This window comes from Microtus pennsylvanicus (genome assembly GCF_037038515.1).
Source record: "Microtus pennsylvanicus isolate mMicPen1 chromosome 13 unlocalized genomic scaffold, mMicPen1.hap1 SUPER_13_unloc_2, whole genome shotgun sequence".
NCBI lineage: Eukaryota > Metazoa > Chordata > Mammalia > Rodentia > Cricetidae > Microtus > Microtus pennsylvanicus.
The window spans coordinates 39,016-56,646 of NW_027460878.1; the positions used below are offsets into that span (position 1 = coordinate 39,016).

At 38.1% G+C, this 17,631-nt stretch overlaps 1 long non-coding RNA gene across 2 annotated transcripts in view; it reads right to left on the bottom strand.

Annotated features, from left to right (window-relative positions):
- The window catches only part of LOC142842111 (uncharacterized), a 39,139-nt gene extending 22,885 nt beyond the window's left edge, over positions 1–16,254 (bottom strand). For both annotated transcript variants that reach the window (XR_012909176.1, XR_012909175.1), the window contains exon 1: positions 16,165–16,254. This is a non-coding gene — a long non-coding RNA (uncharacterized LOC142842111). The remainder of the gene's footprint in view (positions 1–16,164) is intronic.
- Between the last annotated feature and the right edge of the window lie 1,377 nt (positions 16,255–17,631).

Here is a 17,631-nt window from a genome sequence, read left to right on the forward strand (position 1 = left end):
CCAGATACAGCAGTCATGGCTTTTATGAACCACGCCACTCTGAACACAGTTGAGCAAATGTCCTTGTGGTAGGATCTTTTGGATATATGTCCAAGAGTGGTATAGCTGGGTCTTGAGGTGAATTGACTCACAACTTCCTGAGGACTGCATGTTGATTTCCACATTGGCTGTACAAGTTTGCACTTGTAAAATGAATCCCCTTGCTACATGTCCTTGCCAGTATTAGCTGCCCCTTGATTTATGGAGCTTAACAAATCTAACAGGTGTAAGATAAAATCTCAAAGTAGTTTTGATATTCATTTTCCTGATGGCTAAAGATGTTGAACATGTCTTCAAGTGTTTCTCAGTCACTTTAGATTCTTTTACTGAGAATTCTGTTTAGAGGTGTTCCCCATTATAGTTGGATTATTTGCTTTGTTCTTGTCTAGTTTCTTGAATTCTTTAATATCCTAGGTGAGGAAGCCCATAATCACATGGAAAAATATGATATTTACTCACTTATAGGTGGATATTAGCAGTTAAGTAAAGTATAATCACAGTAATCACAGTTAATCACAGTACAATCCATAGACACAGACAGGCTAAGTAACAACAGCTCTAGGGGAGATGCATGGATCTCCCTGGTAAGCAGAAATAGAACAGATCTTGTGGGTATCCTGGAGGCAGGGAGGATGGGAAGAGGAAGGATCAGGTGAGCGAGGAAGAGACAGATGTGGAGAAGACAGGGAAAGATGATGGGAATAGAGAAGCTTTTAACAGGGGATGTGGAAACTGTAGTGAAAACATTCTGGAAACTATAAAGGTGACCCTAGTGACTGTTCCTAGTAATCAAGAATATGGAGGTTGAACTAGCCGTTTTCTGTAACCACATAAAGCTCCCAGTGGGACTGGGACACCAAGCCAGCCACAAAATATTCAACCCACTTGTACCACCTGCAAGATATGCTGGGACACTGGTGACTCTGAGATTTCTTAATGGCCAAAAAATGACTGGTCTAACTTGAAGCTCATACTATGAGAGGAAACCCATAACTGAAAACTGCCTAGATGGCCAGGAACCAGAACTTGAATGGCTCAGAGAACAGGGGTAGAACCAAATAACAGCTGACCAAGAAAAGATATCAATAAAATGATTCTTAACTATTTCTTGCTATAATCATAGGTTGACACCTGGCCTACTTGTTATTAAAGAGGCTTCTTCCAGGGGCTGATGGAAGCCCATCAGAGATCCTTACCCAAACATAAGCTTGAGCTGTATTGATCTTGTAGAAGGAGGGTGTGAGGATTGTAGCATTCAGTGGTTGAGGAAATCAGGAGAACATGGCCCACACAATCAACTAAGTAGGGCATATAGTGGCTCAAAGAAAACTGATGTAGCAATCACAGAGTCTTCATGGCTCTGTGCCAGGTCCTCTGCATACATGCTATAGTTCAGCTTGGGGTGTTTGTGAAACTCCTAACTGTAGGAGTCATGGCATCTCTGACTCTTTTGTCTGTTCTTAGGACCCTTTTCCTTCTATTGCATTGGCCTTGTCTAGCCTTGAAATAAGAGTCTGTGCCTAGTCTTATTGCACCTTGGTATGATTTATTTTGTTGATTTCCCTGGGAGGTCTGCTCTTTTTTTTTGAAGGGAAAAGGAAGCAGTGGGGCTGGGACAATGGGATTTGGTGGGGGAGGAACTGGAATGAGTAGAGGAGGGTGAGAATTGAATCAGGATATATAGAATATGAGAAGAATAAATACAAATAAAAATAAAATGCATTTAGTGTAAGTTCAATGATCCTTATAATCTGTAGCAGCCCAAACATCACAAATGTCCAAAGTCTCTTCTGACATTTTAGACAATCTCTTGACTGTCACATGTTGTAAAATAAAAAAAATAAAGATTTACAACATATAATGGCACAGGGCATAGTCCCATTCATAAAAACAGGAATATGACTGTGTTACACCTCCCATCTTAGGCAGACTCATGTGTATGTCACACCAGTGAGAACAGATAGGCAGACCACAAACCCATGAAATTTCCACACTCCCTACATTCCCACAGACATGATCTTTCAGCAACCCTACAGCTGCTAACCTCAAAAACATGTACCCACCCCTATATCAGATGCATAGCCTCTGCTCAAGTGCAGGCCACATGAGCCAAAATAAAAAAAAACAGGTAGGAAAACAGAGGTAAAGACTCTCTGCTGGACCAGAAACCAAGCAAAATAACACCCATGCAACAAAGACAAACTGAGAGATGAGTACCTAGATCCACAAATTCCTAAAACCCAGATACTTGGACACCAACATAAAAACACAATCAACAACAGCCAGAGCAATAAGTCACTACCAGATTCCAGGTATCCTACTGCTGCAAGCTCTGAATATTCCAATAGAGTTGAAGCACAATTAAGACCAACTTTATGAAGATGACAGAAGTCCTTAAAGAAGTAAATGAATCCCTTTTTAAAAAAAGTAGAGAAAAGATAAATGCAGTATTGGGGAAAATTAATATATCCCTTAAAGAAAACCAAAAACAAACAAAGAAACAGTTGGCAGAAATGAAGCTGTTCAAGACCTTAAAATAGAAATAGGAGCAATTAAAAAATATGAACTGAAATAATTATGAAAATGAAAATCTAAATAATCAAATAAGATATTGAACAGAGAATTTCAGACTTTAAAGGCATGATCAAAGAAATGGACATATTGATCAAAGAAAATGTTAAACCAAAAATTTCCTGAAACATAACATCCAGGAAATCTAAAACACTAGAAAAATACCAACCCTAATAATAACAGGAAATGGAGAACTATCTCACCCGAAAAACACAGAAAAAAATATCAAAAAAATTCATAGTCAAAATCTTTTCTAACTAAAATAATACAGGAGAACGCAGGCCACAGAATCAACTAAGCAGGGCTCTTAGGAGCTCACAGAGGCTGAAATAGCAATCATGGAGCCTGTAGGAGTTTGCCCCAATTCCTCTCTATATGTGTTATCATTTGTAGCATGCTATTTTTGTGCAACTCCTAACAGTGGGAGTGGGGAATGTCTCTGACTCTTTTGCCTGCTCTTGGAACCCTTTTTCTCCTACTAGATTGATCCATGCAGTCTTTGATATGTGCCTAGTCTAATTTCAATTTGCTATATATGGCTTTATTGATATCTCTTGTGTGTCTGCTCTATTCTGAAGGGAAATGAAGATTGAGTGGATCTGGTGGAGAAGGGAGTTGTGGAGAGGACTGAGAGAAATGGAGAACAGAAAAACTGCAGTTGGGATATATTATAAGAAAAGTGATGTGTGATGTCCTTCTGTATAAGTGTTGCTTTTATTGGTTAATGAATAAAGCTGCTTTGGCAAGGCAGAATATAGCCAGGTTGGAAGAGACATATAGAGAGTAGGCAGAATGTAAGAGAGGCCATGTAGCTGCCAAAGCAGAAAGACGCCCCAGAACCTTATCAGTAGGCCACAGCCTCGTGGTGACACAGAGATTAATAGACGTGGGTTAAGATGAAAGAGCAAGTTACTAAGAAGCCTGAGCTAGTAGGCCAAACAGTGCTGTAATTAATATAGTTTCTCTGTGATTCTTCGGGTCTGGGTGCCTGGGAAATGAATAAGCAGCCTGTGTTTACAAGAAGAATAAATTTTGAAAAGAGAGAGAGAGAAATGTGGACACAGTGAGGGAAGATTGGTTCATGGTAACACGAAAACTCAGTAGGGCAAACAACAAATCCTTTAGCTGTGCCTCAGACAGGTAGGGATTCATTTTCAAAGAGCTTAGATAGCACTATTCATGAAAAATTATATATATATATATATATATCCTTATATATTTATTATATATATGTATATATCTACCTCCTATATGTAGTTCTCCATGGCAGATATCTCATAGCTTGGGTATTACAACATCCTATCATCTAAAAATACAACTCTGTCTTCATCTTCACAGCTTCATGCAATAAAAAGTTTCACAGTCTCTTCAGTGGGTTTCTGACTCTGCCAAACACAGATGGACAAAACCATGTTCAACTGAAACTAAAGAGGAAGAATTTATGACTTTAAAATTTTGCTTCTTTCTTTTTTCCAGAAACAATACAACATGGGTCCCTCCACAACACACACAATTTGGCTTCTAAGTTGTTGTGGATGCTACTATGCTTTGTTCAGAGTTCCAGCAGCTTCTGCATGAAGTTGCTTTCTCAGATTAGGAATCAGGTTGCCTATTCCTTTGAGAAATTGAAGACTTGGATAGATGAAATCTTTCCCTAAGTTACCTTCCTAGGCTTCAAACAATAAGAAGGGCCTTCTCTTTAATGGTTCTAAACTTCTTGAAATTTTGTCCTCTTTTTCATGACAGGACTGCCCTTTGAATCTTCCTAGTGTTGTTTTTCTCCACAAAACTGACTTTTTGTTTCTATCCACATCACTCATTTTTTTCCACTGTAGACCTAAATAAATCATCAGGAATAAATACCCAACCGAATCAATGCTTTGTCTAAGAAATCTCCCAACTACTTTTTAAGTTGGCCCTACTCAACTTCTCAGGGAATGGAGAAAATTGGAATGATTTGGGAAGAAAATATTATACAAATGACCCATAGATAAATTTTTCATGAAATCTATTTCCCACTGAAATCCAATGAGCTCCACTGTGTGCATTACTTTCAACACCCCCATATTCCTAGTCCTACAGGAATTGTTAATTAAGCTCTGTACAGTTTTCTATTCCTTTTGCCACCTAAAGTCCTAATATCCTCCACATTCCTCCAAAAGACAACGTTTCCACATTCTACCCAGCAACAAAATCACTTTTGGTGTACCACATTTTGACCTAATTTATTCATTTCTTGCTGTGATTAAATTCCCTAAATAAAAGCATGTGAGGTAATAAACGGGTTTCTTTGACTGATATTTCCAGATCACAACCCACAACTGTGGAAGCTTAGGATAGAAATTCAAGTTACAAAATGAAGGCAAGAGACACTAAGGAAAAATATTTACTGGTTTTCGCTCTTACTTAGTCACTCTCTCTTGTTCAGCTAGCCTACTTATCCCTCTCAGTCTCACTTTCTTAGGGTATTGAAACCATGAGTGGAAGAGAAGAGCCTTCCCACATGAATCATCAATCAACACAATTTTCCCATAGTTAGGAAAAAATAGCAATTTTGATCTGGGCACAGCCTCAACTGATGTTCTCTCAAGATGACTCTAATCTACATCATGTTGACAGCTGAAGCTAATTAAGGTAGAGATGATAATATAGGAGAAGAAGATTTTTTAACACAAAATCAATATATTAACCATATCAAACATGAAGAACTGAAAAACACAGATAGGTCAAGAAATGAGAAAAAGTAAGCCTCTAAGATCAAGAGGAGAAAACTAAAACTGTTTCTCCACAGAAACTTACTAAACCAAGAAATGCTTACGGACCTATGAACACCTGATATTCAATAAAGGAGCTAAAAGTATACAATGGAAGAAAGAAAGCATCTTCAACAAATGGTGCTGGCATAACTGGATGTCAACCTGTAGAAGAATGAAAATAGACCCATATCTATCACCATGCACAAAACTCAAGTCCAAATGGATTAAAGACCTCAATATCAGTCCAAACACACTGAACCTGATAGAAGAGAAAGTGGGAAGTACTCTACAACATATGGGCACAGGAGACCACTTCCTACGTATAACCCCAGCAGCACAGACATTAAGGACCTCATTGAATAAATGGGACCTCCTGAAACTGAGAATCTTCTGTAAAGCAAAGGACACTGTCAACCCACTGACTGTGAGAAGATCTTCACCAACCCTGCAACAGACAAAGGTCTGAAATCCAAAATATATAAAGAACTCAAGAAACTAGATGTTAAAATGCTACTTAACCCAATTAAAAAATAGGGTACTGAACTGAACAGAGAATTCTCAACAGAAGAAGTTCAAATGGCCAAAAGACAATTAAGGTCATGCTCAACCTCCTTAGTGATCAGAAAACTGCAAATCAAAACAATTTTGAGATACCATCTTACACCTGTCAGAATGGCTAAAATCAAAAACACCGATAGCCTTTGCTGGTGAGGATGTGTAGTAAAGGGTACACTCATCCATTGCTGGTGGGAATGCAAACTTGTGCAACCACTATGGAAAGCAGTGTGGTGTCTCAGGAAATTTGGGATCAACCTACCCAGCAATAACACTCTTATAAATGGACAAATGAAAACATCAAATATTTATGTTGATCACAAATAATCAACACTGAGCAGGAAACATGTTTCAACAGTAAAGAGTACTCCTGGTCTGACTCAAGGAATTACATGGGGGGATCACAACTATTCATTATTCCAAGTTCAGCGTTTCTAGTTCCATCTTTTAATCAATATAAGGATCAGGCACTTACATGGTACATATCCATGTACAAGTAAATACTCATATTAAAATAAAAATTCAAACCAAACAAAATAGGCAGGAAGAAGAAGGTGATGCACCTGCAATCCAATGGCTCAGAAAGCACAACCAGTATCAATGTCATGAATACATGCCATCCTGGGAAACATAATGATACCCTCTGTCAAATTTTAAAATTCAAGATATGGGTGAAGCTCAGTACAACAGCATATGCTTGATAGGAACAAAAACCATCATAGAACAATATAAAAACAAAAAATCCAGGCCCACTTTTAATCCCAGTACTTGGGAATCAGGTTCAGGGGATCTCTGAGTTTGAAGCCAGCCTGGTATATAGAGCAACTTTCAGGACATCTAGGGCTACACAGACAAATCTTGTATTCAGAAATAAACAAACAAAAATGAAAACTGTAGGCTACCAAACTGTCTTAGCATCAAATAGCAGGTAATTCTACTGAATCTAATGTGATTTAGTGATAGAGTTTATAATGGTAGGGAAGTCATGACAGCAAAAGAAGAAAGCTGACCAATTAGTTTCAACCACAACATAGCAGGCACAAAGAACAGGGAATGGGTTGAGGCTATAGAAACTCATATCACGTGTCCAATGAGGAATTTCATCCAGAAAGGCTCATCCTCCTACTGGATTCACAAGCAATCAAATGAAAGTTGCCAAGAAAAGAGACATGTTCAAATACATCTTCCTATATGGGAGGTTTTTATTCAATCAATTACATCCTGACCTGGGTCACTATAGGCTCATGGTCACCAATGAAGAAAAATGCATTTAGGGTTACAGTTGGGAATCACTTTGCTTACGCCTTCCATAAGTTGAATGCTTATGTGAATGGAGTCTTACCCTTAGAGCACCTTGCTAGGCTTCCATTCCATAGCAAGGTCCTTCTCTATAATGGTGATAAAATCCTTGAAAATCCCAGCCTGTTCCAGTAATTGACTGCCATAAGAAACTGCCTTTTCATTTTCATTTATTTCTGCCCCACTTGTTTTTTTTCCACTGTAGTCTTGAATGAATCATCAGTAATAACCATCCACCACATTCAATATTCCATTTAAGAAATTAGCTCATATTTTTAAATTCTGCTTTACTAAATTTCCAGGTCACAGGCAGAAAAAGACATATTTTGGAGCCAAAATATCACACAAATGACCTCTACCTTAATCAATTTCAACTGAAATTCTATGATTTCAATCTCCACTTTCTATCATTTCTCTTAACATTTCCATCTTTCTGATCCTACAAGAAAAGCTAATTAATTCTGTGTACTACTTTCTATTTTTTTGCCACCTAAAGTTTTGATATCTTCTATACTCTTCCAAGGGACATCATTCCCAGGTTCTGCCTAGCAACAATATTACTTCTGGTTTTCCATTTTTTGTTCTAACTTGCATTTATGTTGCTCTGATTAAATCTTTTAATGAAAAGCAGCTCAGGCAATGAGTGGGGGTATTTTGGCTTCATCATTTTGGGAGCCTAGGATAGAAAAGCAAGCTAATAGTTGAAGGCAAAAATACATGGACAAAGATTGTTTCCTGGCTTTCTCTCTTGCCTAGTCAGATTGGTGCCTTTTGTATCCCAAGCCCACTTTCTTAGAGATATTGCAACCCACAGTGGAGGAGCCATCACACATCAATCATCAATCAACACACTGTCTCCCAGATATAGTAGTTTATGGCTTTTATGAACAAAGCCACCATGAACACAGTTGAGCAAATGTCCTTGTGGTAGGATCTTTTGGGTATATGTTCAAGAGTGGTATACATTGGTCTTGAGGTAGATTGACTCCCAATTTCCTGAGGACTGCATATTAATTTCCACATTGGCTGTACAAGTTTGCACTTGCAACAGCAATGAATCCCCTTGCCAGCATTAGCTGTCACTTGTGTTATGGATCTTAACAGTTCTAAGACTTGTAAGATGAAATCTCAAAGTAGTTTTGATATTCATTTCCCTAATGGCTAAGGATGTTGAACATGTCTTCAGGTGTTTCTCAGTCACTTTAGATTCCTTTACTGAGAATTCTGTTTAGAGGTGTTCCCCATTATAATTGGATTATTTGGTTTGTTGTTGTCTAGTTTCTTGAGTTCTTTAATATCCTAGGTGAGGAAACACAGAATCACATAGATAAACATGGCATGTATTTACTTATGGGTGGATATTACCAGTTAAAGTATAATCACAGTAATCACAGTTAATCACAGTACACTCCATAGACACAGAAAGGCTAAGTAACAAGAACAGCTCTACAGGAGATGAATGCATCTTGTTGGTAATAAGAAATAAAACAGATTTTATGGGTGCACTGGAGGCAGGTGGGGATGGGAACAGGAAGGATCAGGTGAGTAAAGAAAAGACAGGTGGGGAGAAGACAGGGAGAGATAACTGGAATAGGGGAACTTTTAACAGGGGATGTGGAAACAGTGTAGCGAAAACTTTCTGGAACCTATAAAGGTAACCCTAGTGAGGACTCCTAGTATGCAAGAGGAGGTTGAACTAGCCATCTTCTGTAACCACATAAGGCTACCAGTGGAACTGCGACACCAAGCCAACCACAAAACATTCAACCCACACTTGTACTACCTGCAAGATACGCTGGGGCACTGGTGACTCAGAACTTGCTTAGTGGCCAATAGATGACTGGTCTAACTTGAAGCTCATACTGTGAGAGGAAGTCCATAACTGACACTGCCTACATGGCCAGGAGCTGGAACTTGAATGGCTCAGAGAACAAGGGTAGAACCAAATACAGTTGACCAAGAAAAAATATCAATGAAATGATTCATAACTATTTTCTGCTATTATCATAGATTGCTGTTTAGCTTAATTGTTATTAAAGAGGCTTCTTCCAGGGGCTGATGCAAGCCCATGCAGAAATCCCTACAAACAAAAAGTAGGAAGGAGTATGGAGAGAACTACTACCAAATTCCGAAATATTGTTTATAAACATTTGTTTACATTTAAAGGAGCCATGAAATAGAGATAATACTTTGCATTTGCATAGATTTTGACCTATTGATAAAAATTTAAGGTCAATTTTGTTATATATATATATATATATATATATATATATATATATATATATATATATGTTCTTGTTTAAGGTATTATATTTGTGCAGCTCATTTAAAGATGCAATACAAATTAGACCCCCCCCAAGCCTGCCCTGTTGTCTGCAAGGTCCTTGGCTCAGGAATAGTTTCCTGCTCCTGCACCAAGGCTAACCACCCAGAGGGGTGAATGCCTGCCTATCAGGCAGGCCTGAAGGTCCCCTGCAAGGGAGCGAGGGCACTTTCACCTTGTGCTGCAGGGTCTCCTGTGTTCTACTCGACCCCGCCCTGCTTCCCACGTTAGCCCTTCTGTCCGTGGGTCTTTAGGCTACCAGGCTTCCCTGTTTCAGTGCTGAGGAGTTCCATCTGGATGGTGCTGAGGACTTCCATACAGACAGGAACAGTTCCTGCTTCTACACTGAGGAGATCCACCCAGAGATTCAGTCACAGCAAAGACTGAACCAAGACACCAGGCCTCTCCTGGCTCCATTTGAAGGAAGTGATGGGCAGGCACCAATGCAAGAATTCCTCCAACAACCTGAAAGGCAACATGACATCACCAGAATCCCGGGATCGCAAAACAAGAAGAACTGAACACCCTACTCCAGAAGAAATAGAAGAAATCGACTTTAAATGGAACTATATGAAAATAATAGAGGACCTTAAACAGGAGGTGAAAAACTGCCCTAAAGAAATAGAGATGACAAACAAAAAGGTAGAGGAAATGAATAAATCTCTCCAAGATACCCAAGAAAAACAAGAGAAACAAGAAAAAGCAATCAAACAGGTAAGGGAAACGGTTCAAGACTTGAAGAATGAAATGGAGGTAATGAAGAAAACCAAACCAAGGAAGGCAGGAGATGGAAAATCTGGGTAAACGAACAGGAACTACTAAGACAAGTATTACCAACAGAATACAAGAGATAGAAGAAAGAATCTCAGACACTGATGATACCACAGAGAAAATAAATGCACTGATCAAAGAAAACAGCAAATCCAACAAATTCGCATCACAAAACATTCAGGAAATCTGGGTCACAATAAAATGACCAAATCAAAGAATAATAGGGGTAGAAGAAGTACAGATTAACGGTCCAGAAAATATATTTAATAAAATTATAGAAGAAAACTTTCCCAACCTAAAGAAAGTTATTCCTATGAAGGTTCAAGAAGCATAGAGAAATAGACTGGATAAAAAAATCTCCATATGAGAATTAAAACTCAAAACATACAGAATAAAGAAATAAAATAAAGAAATAAAATAAAATAAAATAAAATAAAGGTTCAAGAAGCATAGAGAAATAGACTGGATAAAAAAAATCTCCATATAAGAATTAAAACTCAAAACATACAGAATAAAAAAAGAATATTAAGAGCTGCAAAGGAAAAAGGTCCAGTTACTTATAAAGGTAAACCTATTTGACTTACACCTGACTTCTCTATGGAAACCATGAAAGTCAGAAGGTCCTAGATAGGTGTACTGCAGACACTAAGAGACCATGGATACAAGCCTAGACTATGTTCCTGTGACAAAAGTTCTTCCCAGACACACAGCTCATTGACATAAAAGCCTACCCCAGGAACAGCTGCAGGCAGTTGAAGTAGTTTTGGGAAGACAGGCTCATCCTGTATTGGATGTAGTGGCATTTCATTTATGTTGTAATATATAAAGCTTGCCTGAAGTTCAAAGAGTAAAACAGCCCCACTGGTCAGTCTTACTGACCAGGCAGTGGTAACACACACCTTTAATCCCAGTAGCCATACTAGCTGCTATAGAAACCAGTCCTAGAAAGGAATATAATATAATATAATATAATATAATATAATATCCCCAATTTCTCCAAGATTTTATTACTCATGTTCCAGTTGGACAGTCACAGCTTGGAAAGCTTAGAGAAAGCACTGCCATCATAAGGGGATGAAGAGGAGGGAGGGGTTCAGGCTCCGGTGGCAGCTGCTGGGGAACAGGAGGTGAGGTGGCAACACTCTGAGAAGCCCTTTCCTCATCATGGACTTAGAGAAGATGATCAGTCTAAGCCTCTACTGATTTAAGGCTTATTCCAGGAAACCCCAAACCTGCCTCTACCTATACAGCCCACAGGCAGTGATGCATACACACAACAGAAAGGCCAGATGATGCCTGAGTAGGCAAGGGAGGCCAGGCAAGCATAGTGTTTTAATAAATGTGTCTTCTAGAGGCTTTCAACATACTCAAACCTATGGGACACTATGAAAGCAATGCTAAGAGGAAAGTTCATAGCACTAAATACCCACTTAAAGAAAATGGAGAAAGCAAACATTGGAGACTTACATAATATATATAATATATTATATATAATATAATATAATATGGAGACATACATAATATGGCATTTAAAATGTTTTAAAAACTTAGGACTTTTCATGACAGTGAGCCACATCTGCCTCTGGCAGCACATATTATTTCAGAGAGGTTGATGGGCATTAAAGAATCTCATTATGGAATTTGCCTTCAATGTGACTAGCCATTTGGGCAAGAAACTTCTGCTGGAATTGCTTCATGGTATGTTTTATAAACTGGACACTCAGGACCCACAGAAAAATGACTGCTAAAGTTGCCTAAAGAAGGTGAGAAAGTCATTCAAAGTTCCTGCTCCATGCAAGAGTCTGCCAGACATTCTGCAGGATCCACAAAAAAAAGGTGACTAACAAACTGCCAATATAGGCAGAACTGTCTTTGAAATTTCCTGCTTCATGGAAAAGTCTGCCAGACACTATGGGCCTATAGGCTGGAGATGGATGTCCCACTGTTACAGAAGAACTTTGGGTGACTGTCCAGGCAGCAAGATGTCTTTGTCAATTCTAGAGTTTTAGAAGTTGCTTACAACGTACTTCCTGTTTACTTAGGTAGTAGTATATCCTTCTGGATTCTTTGATGGAGTTGAAGAAAGAGACAGTTTTATAATTATAAAAAAATAGATTAGACATAAAACCTTAGACTCAAAAAGATGGAATAGATGATATAGTATTTTTCTTAACTTGCCAAGTGTAAAGGGACTAAATATTGTAACTCTAATTCTTGCTGGATAATGGTTTCATTATATGTAATCTTGCTATGTCAAAATCGAAATCTTCCTTTTTATTTAGACAGAAAATAGGAGGTGATGTGCGATTCCTCCTGTATGCTATGAAGATGTTTTATTACCATTGGTTAATAAAGAAGCTACTTTGGGCTTATGGCTTCACAGAATAGAACAAGTGGAAATTCCAAGCAGAGATAAAGGAGAAAAGAAGACAGAGTCAGGGAGATGCCATGTAGCTGCCGAAGGAGAAAGATGCTGGATGGAACCTTACTGGTAGGCCACAGTCATGTGATGACACAAAGATTAATAGAAATAGGTTAATTTTAGATGTAAGAGTTACTTAATAAAAAGCCTAAGCTATTGGCTAAGCAGTCTTGTAATTAAAATAATTTTTATAATTATTGCAAGCCTAGGCATCTGTATACATCAGGATATAATAAAATTTGCAAGCTATACAGTGTACACAAGATTAATGTTTAAATTGAATTGTCATGTTAAACTTTCATGATTCCTTGACTACTAAGGGATCATACAAAGAAACACAAATCAGCCTGAACGTTTCACTATCTGAGGGAATTCAACTGGAACTGGGAGGTATATTGTGACCCAGGAACCATGGGCTTACTTTAACCTGAAAAACCTATGACACAGGTCTCTCAAGGAAGTTAGGTCAGGCCAACTCCATGGTTCCCTGCAGAGCTTACAACCCACAAAAATTTTATGACTTTGACCTCCACTCTCTGCCATTACTCTCAACATTTCCATCTTCTAGGTCCCAAAAGAACAGCTGATTAGGCTTTTTCTTCAGTTTTATGATATCTGTAGCATTCTTATAACAGTCAACATTCCAAAGTCTTTTGCAGCACTTGAGTCCCATTTTTGTTCCAACTTTCTTCTCTGTTGCTGCTATTACATTATCTAATCAAAAGCAACTCAGGTAATGAGTAAGTTTATTTGGTTGTTAACCCTATTTCACAATTCTTAATTATGGGAGCTTAAAGCGGATACTCAAGCTAAAAATAATAGCTAAAGGCAAAACATGTGGAACCATTATTTTCTGGCTTTCTCTCTTGTTTTGTCAGTGTCGTGTGCTTAGCTAGCTCTTCTATCTATCCCAGAGCTGCTTGCTCAGGGATATTGCCAACACAGTGGAAAAACCTTCCCATATCAATCAAAACCAACACAATCTCTCTCAGACAATTTAATCAGACATTCTGATCTAGGAATACCCTAATTGGTGTTTTCTCAGATCACTCTAAGCTATGTCATGCTGATAGCTGAGGCTAATTAAGAGAAAAAGACAATATTATACAAAAATATTTTAAAGATCTAAAGGCAATGTACTAATAGCATCAGTCACTTGACCAGCAAAAACACAAACATGAAGATAGATATGCCAGAAAATGGAAAATGGCAAACATATAAGATAAAGAAGAAAAAACTAGTACTGTCTCTCCACAGAAACTTCCCAAACCAATAAAAACTCAAGGAACTAATAACATGAGAAATTTTTTGAATACAAAGTTAGTGAGACCATTATTTTCCAGAAATGAAGAATATTCTTAAATAACAATTAATAAAATCAATAACATAGATGACAAAGACACAAAGACATATTGTGCTCCTTTAAATAAAAACTACAAGATTTTAACCAAAATCAAACTCTAAGAAATCACTGACCAGCACTCATCCTATAGACTTCAGTTCTCTCTCCTTTAACAATAACAAAAAATGGCTTGGGTGAGGAGGGATGTTCCACCAAAATTGGAGAGATTCCCTTGAAACCTTCTCATGTCTTAACTTTGTAGAAAATAGTTTTGACTACTAAAAGGATCTCATTATCTTATAGTAAGGAATAGGATGTCTCCTAGGGTCACTTAGATACCATTTGTATCACATGATTGATAATTGCCTGTAAGTCTGCAATCAGAGTGAGGAAATGAAAACATTTTTAAACAAAATGCAAGATAACAGATTTTTTAAAGAATCAGTGTACACCTAAAGCAACTTGTTTTACTTTAATTGCTTTATAAGTCAAAAGTACTTTTGAAAACAAGTTTATTGTTATTTTTTGCATATATTTTACATGAGTTAGAATATCTTCCATATGTATGCAGGTGACATACAAAAAAGAAGGGTTCAGATGCTTTGGATCTGAAATGGAAGAGTTATGAGCCTAACAACTTGAGTTAGGTATCTGAACATAGGTCATCTCCAAAATGAGTATGTGATGAGCCATCTGCCAACATCCATAATGGCTTTTATCAAATAAACCAAAAGTCTCTCAGATTAACAATAATAGCAACAAAACCAAAATAAATAAAGAAGTAAATAAATGACCCTTGGAAACATGATGCATCAAAATTAAGATGATGTGTGTGGTAAATTTGCATGATAAATACATTAAAATGACAATGCAAAACAATTTATAACAGGAAAACTGATTACAAAGTTATATTCATAGAGGAAACACCCAGAGTAATCAGTGGGATTATGAAAAAATAGTACACAAATTGACATAATATGAATTCTTGCTGGGTTGTGGTGATGCACACTTTAATCTCAGCACACGGGAGGCAGAGACACGTGGATCTTTGTGAGTTCAAAGTCAGATGGTCTACAGAGCAAGTTCCAGGACAGGCTCCAAAGCTACAGAGAAACCCTGTCTTGGGGGGAAAAAGCAACAACAATCAAGAATGTGTACAATATTTGAGAAAGAATAAAGGAGATGGAGAGAAAAAGAAGAGAGAATAGGCAGAAAAATATCATTAACTATTAATAAAAAGACCAAAGAAAACTTAGAAGACATGTGATCTTAAAAAATGTTACTCACCTACCTATGATTCTATGTGTAGAGAAATTAAATAAATAAAGACTTCACAATTTTCACAAAACTACCTCAAAATGACCCATAAACTCTTCTTTCTGACCCTACAGCTACTGGTATTTGTTCCAAACAGTGAGGCCCCATGCTCTAGAGACCTCTCCTTCGGTCTTGTTATATTTTCAGGTAAACCCAGTCTCACTGATGCCCAATACCAAAGCAATATAGTATAATTTCTGCTTCCTGTCACATGGATTATGGCACAAGATATAGATTCTGCCCTATCTACCTGCCCAACACCATACACACCTAAGAAACCTCTGCAGCTCAGAAACTCTTTTTGTCACCTGGAACTAAATATCACTGAATGACATCATTGTGGCTAGTAGTATCAGACAAATTAGAAGCATTTTAATCATGTATTGCTAAAAGACAGTCAACATCACCATAGTTCTACCAGCTTTTAAATTATTTGAAACATTTATAAGACAAACTTGAAAGTAGAATGTAATATTCAGAACTTCTAGAAATAAAACTATAAGTTTTCAAATCTGTCTTCCCACTGCACACCAAAAGCATGACTCTGTGCGTACACTGGACAGTGATATTACAAGTATAATATTCTACCTTGCCGGGGCTGCAGAGTGTCCCTCTTCCCAGGAAATCCATATACGGGGAGGCACAGAGGACAACGACCACTGCCCAGGTCATTACATAGGGCAACAGAACCACAGCCTGGCTCATGGTCCATCCAAATCCCAGCAGAAATGACAGTTCAACAGACCTTCTCTGAACACCCTATACTCACCATGGCATAGCTTGTGGTATTCCTAGGGCTGGAGAGATGGCTCAGTGGTTAAGAGCACTGACTGCTTTTCCAGAGGTCCTGAGTTCAATTCCCAGCAACCACATGGTGGCTCACAACCATCTGTAATGAGATCTGGTGCCCTCTTCTGACATGTGGGCATACATGGAGGCAGATGTTTGTATGCAAAATAAAAATAAATAAATCTTTAAAAAACAAAATAGTATAGTTAAAAAAACTCACTTCAATAAAAGTAGAAAAGAATCCTGAAAAGAACCTGCAAGAAACCTGCCACTATTATACCTGATTGCTAAGACTTTCGAGAATCTCTCCTTGGCTAGGGCCATTCATCTTGGCCTCAGAATATTGTCAGCTCCCCTACTGGGTGATCAAAGATCAAATGACTCAGATAGCACAGTACTTCCTGTTCTGTCCTTCCAGCCCAGTGGTCAGGGCCCTAGATAGAAAGTTAGTAATTTAGTAGATAATCCTCCACTTTCAAAGAGCATATCCTGTTCCTCATCCAAAGCACAGGGTCTTTTGTGTGCACATCCTATTACACACTCAATGTGCACTGCAGCCAACCCATTGCCTCATACCTGGGAAATCTTGCAGCCAAACACAGGTCACATTTACAACTGCTATTAAAGACAAGTGGGCCATGAATTAGAAGACACTGAGGGATTGTGGTAAGTCTTGGGAACAGGCAAGAGAATGTGGATACAATACTGGAAAGAACCTGTAAACTATCTCCTGCTGGTGCTCCTAATTGCCAACCAGAGTCCCTCATTAGCTAGGACCACCCAGCTGGGCTTCCAGACATTGGCAGTTACCCTACTGGGAGAGCAGAAATCAAATGTCTTAGAAAGCAAAAATCCTCCAGGTTTGTCCTTCCACACTATGGTCAGACAAGATACTAATCTGGAAATTTTGTAGTTTAGTAAAATCTTCCATTTTCCCAGAGCAATTCCTGTTCCTCCTCCAAGGCACATGGTCCTATGTGTACACTTTCCATTACACACTCAAGGTCCAGAGTAGCCAACCCCTTACTTCATAGCTGGGAGGTCTTGCAAACAAACACAGGTCACAAACAGTAATTGTTATTAAACAAAAAGAAGCCATGAGAATTAGAACACAACAAAGGGTCTATGGGAGGGCTTAGAGGCAGGAAAGAGATAGTGGAAATAATGTATTTATAATCCTGAAAAATTCTGTTAAAAAGTTGAAACAGATTTTATGGTCATGTGCCCCAGAGACCAGGGATTTGTATCAGAGCACACGAAGTGCTACTCACATCATTTCTCTCACAGTATACATCTTAAACCTAGAAAATAAATCATGGTAGGCAGGGCCACACCATTTTATCCAGCTCTTCTATTTTACTTGAACTACTGTAACTACAGTAATTTGGTTTAATGATAAGTTAATTTCTTTATATAGATTCTTGTATGCATGGTCTGTGGACCCATG